Here is an 8738-nt window from a genome sequence, read left to right on the forward strand (position 1 = left end):
AATCTTAAAATTATTATCGATTAATTGCAACATTATCTCTCACGCTATAATTTTTTTTTAATTAATTCAATTTAAAATTTAATGAATTCTTCCCCAATACAAACATGTCTCCACCCCACCATATTACCACTTCATTAAAAAATAATTGACGTTGATAAAAAACTGTCACACAACATCACTAATTCAAATCTGGTTTTCAAGTAAAATAATTCCCATTTCATTTTATTGCATTCTGGTCCAATTTTATTATATTTTCCTTAAACAATATACAAATAAAAATATTATCATCAGATAAATACATATAAAAAAAAACAGAAATATTTTAAAAACTTTAAGAATTTCTCCCGACCAAAAAGCACTTTATGTGGCGATAACCGATAACATTTTAAAACCAAACTTCCATCTCTCACCACCAGTCTCATTAATCAACATCCATTTCAGTTAAGAACGCTACAACGAGAGATAAAGTGAATATGAGATTAATCGTTGTAAAGCAATGAATATAAATATTTTATGGCTCAATGAAAAGATTAGGTTGGTATACAACAAAAAAAAATTTATTGCAATCGTAAAATATCATGAAAAATCCATCATCAACTAATTGCAAATGCCCGCCAAAGTTTAGTTTTGTGTGGATTTTTTTTTTTTAAGTCTTGCCAATTGCGAGTCATCGACAGTCAGTGAACTCACTCAGTTAATGCACAGGCATACACATCACGCATAGGTATCACATATTATAAGCGTCAGCGGTTAACTCAAGTAGTCAAGTGTGATATTTTATGATTTATTTGCGCCGCGCGGAGTTTTATTATAATCATCAAGCAAACAAATCAAAATTAAAAAAAAAATATGTATATTAAACCCATTAACATCCCATTGATGTATGTAGATAGCTTTTTATTCAGCTATATAATATTCTATTTTGTGATTTGAAAAGTAAATTAAGTTCATACCACATTGTAATGTAGTTAGCTGCCAAATAGTCAAAAGGTAATAAAATTTCAACTTCAAGTGGACTTTTTCGTGCTGTCAGACAGACAAATAAAAACTAAAGACTCATGCAGCAACGCCAGATAGCACAGCAGTTCAACTCCCAACAGGCAGCGGATGACGTTAGAAATGCAGAAAATTGATTTTCATTTTCATGTGGGCATTGAATTCGCGAGAAAATAATAATATCAACATCAAGTATTACATCCACATAAACACACTCAATCCAACTCTATACAGGAACAACGCCAGGAACGCGCCATACAGAATAATAATTGACAAAGGAGAGTATACTTCTTGTTTACTTTCGACTCGATACCATGTAGGTACATAGATATATGAACGCAAATTTATTCGTCTTATATATTTTTTTTATTTTATTTTATTTTTTTTAAATAAATAATGAGTTCCGCCATATTTGTTGTACAATAAATATAATTTTGAGCATTTTATTGCAAACATTATTGGTTGTCAGATTTTTTTCTTTTGATGACAGTTTAAAATAAATGAATGACATTTGTTTTGAAATAATTGACATTTCTTTGTGAATTGGATGGAATGTTAAAGAGTAACAATAAATAAAACTGAACAACAGTGGTTTTGCTGCTTGAAGATTTTCAAATTTGAATTGAAATATTTTCGAAACTCGAATTGTTGAATTAAGGCAATTTAAAAATATTTTGATTTACAGTTTTCTTCAAAAAATCTGAAATACTTGTATTTTTACACTTACCTAAATATATACTTTTTAACACACCTAGAATCTTTCATTTACTGTGTCAACTTAATTGAAAAGTTCTATTTAATAAGCCTTTCCTGAATTTTTCGGAAAAGAAATGGAAAAGTTTTTGGTGTATTTTAATAAAGCGATATTATTACACAGTTTTTAAATAAATTTTTAAGTAATTTAAAAAAAAAAATTGTATCAAGGTTTGGCCACACCGAAGGGTACATGCGGTAGCGGTACGGGTAATTGTATGAAAAATATTCCACACCTAAACATTGTTGTTCCAGTTTGGATTTTTTTTCATACAATTGCCCGTACCTCTACCGCATTTACTCTTCGGTGTGACCAAGCCTTTAAATTTGAATAAATAATAATTTAAAAATCCTAGATTTAGCCGGCTAAAATTAGTTTATCATGTATTTTTTCTTTAAATAATACCTATACTAGGGTGGACCAAAAAAATTATTTTTCATTATTTTGATTTGCTCTACCGATAACTTGTTTTCTCGACACAAAATAATGCTACCCTAATTTTTTCAGAATGTTTCGATGATGTTTAGGGGTTGCGCGCACCCCTTTATTAAAAAAATAAGCCCTTTTAGTTTTTAATTTTTTTAAAGCTTAAATAACACCGGCACACAAAAAAAAAAAGTGTCATGAACCAGAAACCAGACCTATCTTTCTATATGTTTTTGGGACCGCTGAATCCGAATTTCAAGTCCGTTTGGCCCTGTCACCCTCCAGTTTTGAGTAATATGCAAAAAACTCAAAAAAAGGTAGTTTTTGGGGTCTTTTTTACACTTTTCTCAAAACTGGAGGGTGACCGGGCAAAACGGACTTGAAATTCGGATTCAGCGGTCCCAAAAACATATAGAAAGATAGGTCTGGTTTCTGGTTCATACAACTTTTTTTTTGTGTGCTAGCACTGTCGCGACATGTCGCTGTCATACCCGGCACACAAAAAAAAAAGTTTCATGTACCAGGAAGCAGACCTATCTTTCTATATGTTTTTGGGACCGCTGAATCCGATTTTCAAGTCCGTTTTGCCCGGTCACCCTTCAGTTTTGAGAACAATGCAAATAACTCCAAAAAAGTCATAAAAATTCAAACAAAATGCACTCACAGCTCAAAACTGGAGGGTGATGGGGCCAAACGGACTTCAAATTCGGATTCAGCGTGCCCAAAAACATATAGAAAGATAGGTCTGGTTTCTGGTTCATGACACTTTTTTTTTTTTGTGTGCCGGTGTAATTTTTTAATCGAAAAACTGTTTGAGTAAAAAGTATTGAATATCAATAGATCTACTTACATCAATTTTTCTTTTTTCAAAAAAAATATTTTTGACTGATTCCCAGGCGTTAGAAGTCGAAATTACTGATAAATGCTGCGAAAAAAGCCTAAAAACTATGTTTTACTGTTGTTTATAACGGTTAAAATTATTTTTATCGTATTCCTCATCAAATTTTCTATAAAAACCAAGCTTTTATATTGCTCAATTCTTCTTAAATTGATAAAAGAAAAATAATTATTAAAAAATATCGTACCAAAACAAGTGAAGGAAAAATGGGGGAGGGTACTATATCTTGGGTGCCGAGATTTGATAACGGTATTTTGTAGAGGAGTTAAAAACGATCATTTTTTACTAAAGGGGGTTGGTCTATCTAGCTCCGTTTAGGCGGGAATGGCAATTTTCAAAAATTTTGAATAATAAAAAAAAATATTAAAAAACAATGACAACACTTAAAATTATGAATGAAAGAAGTTTTTTTTATTTTTCAATTTTCTCAAACACTAGAAAGTATTAAAACATATGGACTTCAGTATTTGATAAGGAATCGTTGGTGACACTTTATTTTATCAGCCATTTTTTGTATTGTAATCCACAATCTTGACAAAAATAGTATTTAATGTGTTTTTTAAACTTTTTTTCAGAATTTTTTACTTTTAAATCGATTATTTCAAAAATAATTGATTGAAATAACTTAACTTCAAAATTAAAGTAAAGTGTACAGTTCTAGCTTTTGAAAAAGGTATCATTTATAATTTTAAGTGTTGCCATTGTTTTTTAATATTTTTTTTTATTATTCAAAATCATTTTTCAGAAAATTGCCATTCCCGCCTAAACGGAGCTAGTTAGACCACCCCCCTTAGTAAAAAATGATCGTTTTTAACTCCTCTACAAAATACCGTTATCAAATCTCGGCACCCAAGATATAGTACCCTCCCCCATTTTTCCTTCACTTGTTTTGGTACGATATTTTTTAATAATTATTTTTCTTTTATCAATTTAAGAAGAATTGAGCAATATAAAAGCTTGGTTTTTATAGGAAATTTGATGAGGAATACGATAAAAATAATTTTAACCGTTATAAACAACAGTAAAACATAGTTTTTAGGCTTTTTCCCAGCATTTATCAGTAATTTCGACTTCTAACGCCTGGGAATCAGTCAAAAATATTTTTTTTTGAAAAAAGAAAAATTGATGTAAGTAGATCTATTGATATTCAATACTTTTTACTCAAACAGTTTTTCGATTAAAAAATTATTTAAGCTTTAAAAAAATTAAAAACTAAAAGGGCTTATTTTTTTAATAAAGGGGTGCGCGCAACCCCTTAACATCATCGAAAAATTCTGAAAAAATTAGGGTAGCACTATTTTGTGTCGAGAAAACAAGTTATAGGTAGAGCAAATTAAAATAATGAAAAAAGGATTTTTTTTGGTCCACCCTAACCTATACGTTAACGGAAATAGTCTTCTTTTTAAAATAAGCATGTGCAGTAGAACCCGCTTCACTTACCCGTTCAATACAAAACTCCAGATATATGTAGGTATTACATGTTATTATTTCGAAATTTTAAATTACTTTATTGAAAAATTAGATTAACTGAAAAACCGGCTTAAAAGAAATAAACCCAAATAAGTTTCACTTAAGCGGGTTTGAATGTACTAACAACTGCCGCCAGTAAGAAATAAGAGAGATTCTGTGGTATTTTTTCAATATAACGTTAAATATGTGTTATATTTAGTAATAATAAAAATCATATCCGGGACGAGTCCTGATATATGTACACTGAACCAAAACCTTACGTAAATACAATGAAAAAATTCGTTCAGCCAACGAAAATTTAATTAATTTTCAACCGATGAAAAATTTAATTGGCGCAACGAAATGGCTTTCATACTTTAATGAAGAACTTCATCAACTGGAGAAAACTGTCGTATTTTAATGAAATTTACATCACCTTACGAAATTTTTTCATCGATTAACGTAAAATTTAATTAAACAGAAACACGGTGATATTTTTCGTTAGTCAATGTATTTTTTGATTAATTTATGAAAGGAACTTTCGCTACCGAATTCTTTTCTTAATTTTATGAATATTTTAATTAAATTACGAAAAAATATTCGTAAGCTAACGAAACTTTTCGTTGTATTAATTTTTTTTTACTTACATTCTTTTCGTAGAATTACGAATTTTTTCGTTAACCTACGAAATTTTTCATTCATTTTCTTCCCTTAATTTTGGATTAAAAAAATAAAAAATGTAATTTCGAAAAAGTGGAGCGGAGCAAAAATTTTTAACCATAAAAAAACATATTTTGAATTTTTATTTTTGAATTTTTAATCATGGGCATAAAAAAACTAAATTAAATACATGGAATGTTTTGAATAATATACCTATATCTACTCCTACTCCGTTGAAGTGAGGCATTCCTTCAGGGATTTGATGTCATCTCCTATATGCCGATCAGGAATGGTTGGATGCTGAATGATCGGCTTATTAGGTATTTCAGGTGGTTAACACGTGTTGGTAGGCTTCCTGAAAGCCTTCGATAGTGTACTTTATAGACTTTTTTTTCCGTTACTGTCTTTTAGAACGGTTTTTTTGGGTCGGAATTAGGATGACAACTTTGGAATCTGAAAGAAGATATTAAAAAAAAGTTAGAATATTTTAAAAGACATGAATATTTTTTTTTTTGTAGGTATAAGATATAGGAAGAAAAAATAGAATGGTACTTACTTTCCTCTTTTTCATCATCCATCGTAATTGGCCCAAGCTCCAGCTAAAAAGAAGTTTTCTTAAGTCCTCTTGGAAAGGATCTGCTTTTTTAGCGCTTGCTAATAAAAAAATACCTACTTTTTTTTCTTGTTGTTTGCTCACAATATTAATTTTTATTTATTCCGTGAGATAAGTCTTCGCACTTTCGGGGTTGAATCATGTGTGGACATGTGTTTTCTCCTGCACCCATCATATGAATATGATACCTTTTCAAATCACGATTTCTCAGCAAATATTCAGTGAAATTCAACGAATTTTTTACAAGTATTGAGAAAGCATAACAAAATTATATTCTACCCAATTTATAAACAAAAAATAATTATTTCTATTAAAAAAAAATCATTTATAAATTTTAAAAAACATCTCGTTATTCGACCAAAAAATTCTTAAACACGTCTATTCTGTAGGTTTTCTCTTTTTTTTGCTATTCCTTAAAATAAAATTGTTTTTAAATGTATCAACAAAAAAGTTATTGCATTAAATTTGTATTATTTTTTAACTTGGTTCAAATAAAAGTTAGTTGGTTTGGATTTGAAAAGTTGATCTTCGGTATCACGTTTCAGAAATTTTTTACTCACTACAATATTCCTTTTTCGTGATCTTATTTTGCTATTTCATTCCTTTTAATTGAAATCTTTGGGCTGGAGGGAAATATGTGTATAAAATTAGCAAAAAAAGATAATAGACGTGATCTTTTACACGTTGATTAATCCGGCGAAAATTCGAACGGTATTATGTATTTTGCGTTTTTTTTTCTTTATCGATTTTGATATCTCTAAAGTTTAAAGCAGGCAAAAAAACACACTTATTTTAACATGGATGGCAGAGTTCTGTTTATTTATAAAAATAAACTAATTTTGTTTTATTAAACATTTTATTTTTGTTATCTTATTGATTATTGACAAGCACATTATAAGTCTGTGCATTAAAGTTAGTAAAAATAGTACGCGAGCATTTTGTACCATAAAGTTTAATCACTTTCTGATTCATTTTGTTTAATCACATTCGATAAAAAATTATTAAAATAGTTTTCAAGATGGTCAAGTTTTTTCCATTATAATTTTATCGTAAAAACAAAAAAACAAATAAGGGTCAACCAACCAGTGATATGAAGTTATCATAACAATTAAACAGGACCGCATCGACTACTTAAGGGCCAGTGACCCTACCCTGCCATTAAACACAATGCTATTTACAAAATTCCAAACCTTATTTATTGGACTCTAAGAGTATAGTTTTTAACACTATTTCTTTATAGAGATAATTACAAAAAATAGATACAGATATTTGATTAATTGTTAATCAGCGCCCATTAGCATACCTCATTTTTAAATACATGTTGCTGGGTCCTGTAAAAAAATGTATATTTTATTTTATCGTCAACCTCACAATAAAAAAAAAAACACTTGGCTCGTGCTATATGGGCGAACTCAAATCAGTTAAGATAAAAAACATTCCAATGCATCAAACCAAAACTTCCGTTGTGGATAGCGAAATGAATATATGCACAACGTAAGTCGTACGTACTTGCTTTTGGGTATTAATATTGCTTGTCCCAACAAAATGTTAAGAAGTAATAAAACCAACTTTTTCTGGTAAAATTTTTGTCAGGATTGTTTTAAAAAGCGCAATATTTTAAATATTTTCTTTTATTTCAAGACTTTTTTGATGGAACTATCGATCCCTTACCCACCTTAACGCGGGAGATCTCCTTCTAAAATTAATTTTTTCTGCACTCTTTTTGTCGAATCTAATGCAAACCACCCTATCAAATTGATACCCACTTCTTCAGTTCATCTAATACCGCGTTAAACACTGGTATGCTGTATACTAATGCCCCTAGTTTGAATAAAGTTAGTTGCAGTATTTTTGTTTTCATGAATGCATAACTTTACCATCAAACTTTCATTTAATCTCGAATGAAAATATGTGTGTGAATCACCCTCTAAACCCAGATGGTGATAAAGAAAAGAAAAATATTTATCTGAAGGCTGATTTACTTTACTTACTCGTTCGAAAATCATTTCAAATTCTTGCTGATTGCATAAACCATAAATATAGCAACCTTTCCGGAAACCCCTCTCTATATCTCATTGAGGAATAAAACGCAATTAAGCCATGGCGCCTATCCACGACAATAATAAACAATGAAATGAATATATCCTGCCAGACAGGTTAACCTTGTTCTTCTAAGTTTTTTTGTTCTTGTAAATTGTGCAGAAAAAGTAAATCTAACACTCTATCCTTTAACCTTCACCAAATCCCAATTGAAGTCATCTTCAAGCGCCGATAATTTATGACACTTCTGTTCATTCAGTGTCAATTGCGTCATAAATCTCTGTGGTAACAATGAAGAACGCCCTTTAATAGTCAGTCAGTTGGGTCTGGTTCTAAGGTAACGTGCTACTTCCTATACCTGTTATCGATATATAGAATCTTTAGGGCCAGGTAAGAGATCTTGATGGTCACATGCTGGGTCTTAAATGCTTATTGCATGTTTTTTTTCTTCCTCCCTGCCTTACGGTTGCAAGGTTTTTTTTTAGAGTGTCAAGTTGTGGAAGCCTCGATCTACCTTTAGGGCATAGAGAACTCAATTAGGAACAATGGACCGTGGCAAACAATTGGCGACAAGTTTCCGGTCAGTATCATTATTTTTTTTTTAATGTAGACTTGTGCGCCAACATTCCAATGGAACATTCTTTACACCGCGTCCAAAATTGTCACCACAAGACTTGGCGGCAAGATTCAAAAAAACATTCCAATGCAGCCAGCCAACTAGCGGCAGCAATATCGTGCGTGGAAAGAGAGTGACACGAAATAAAATTATAATACAGAAAAAAAAATAAGCCCGAAACATAAAACGAAGGTTAAAAAAAGGTCGAATGGCTAATAAAAAATCAATTAGTCCGATCCAAAGCCTCTCGGGGTATGAATCAGGAATCAGGATCGGATGAGGTGTG

At 30.6% G+C, this 8738-nt stretch overlaps 1 long non-coding RNA gene across 1 annotated transcript; it reads right to left on the reverse strand.

The window, feature by feature from the left end:
- Positions 1–215: 215 nt before the first annotated feature.
- LOC129917200 (uncharacterized) lies at positions 216–1316 on the reverse strand. Its single transcript, XR_008772605.1, has 2 exons — positions 954–1316; positions 216–450 (listed from the first exon to the last, which is right to left on the reverse strand). It is a non-coding gene; the product is annotated as an uncharacterized LOC129917200 (long non-coding RNA).
- Positions 1317–8738: the final 7422 nt, after the last annotated feature.

Source organism: Episyrphus balteatus, chromosome 3, assembly GCF_945859705.1.
Source record: "Episyrphus balteatus chromosome 3, idEpiBalt1.1, whole genome shotgun sequence".
Lineage (NCBI taxonomy): Eukaryota > Metazoa > Arthropoda > Insecta > Diptera > Syrphidae > Episyrphus > Episyrphus balteatus.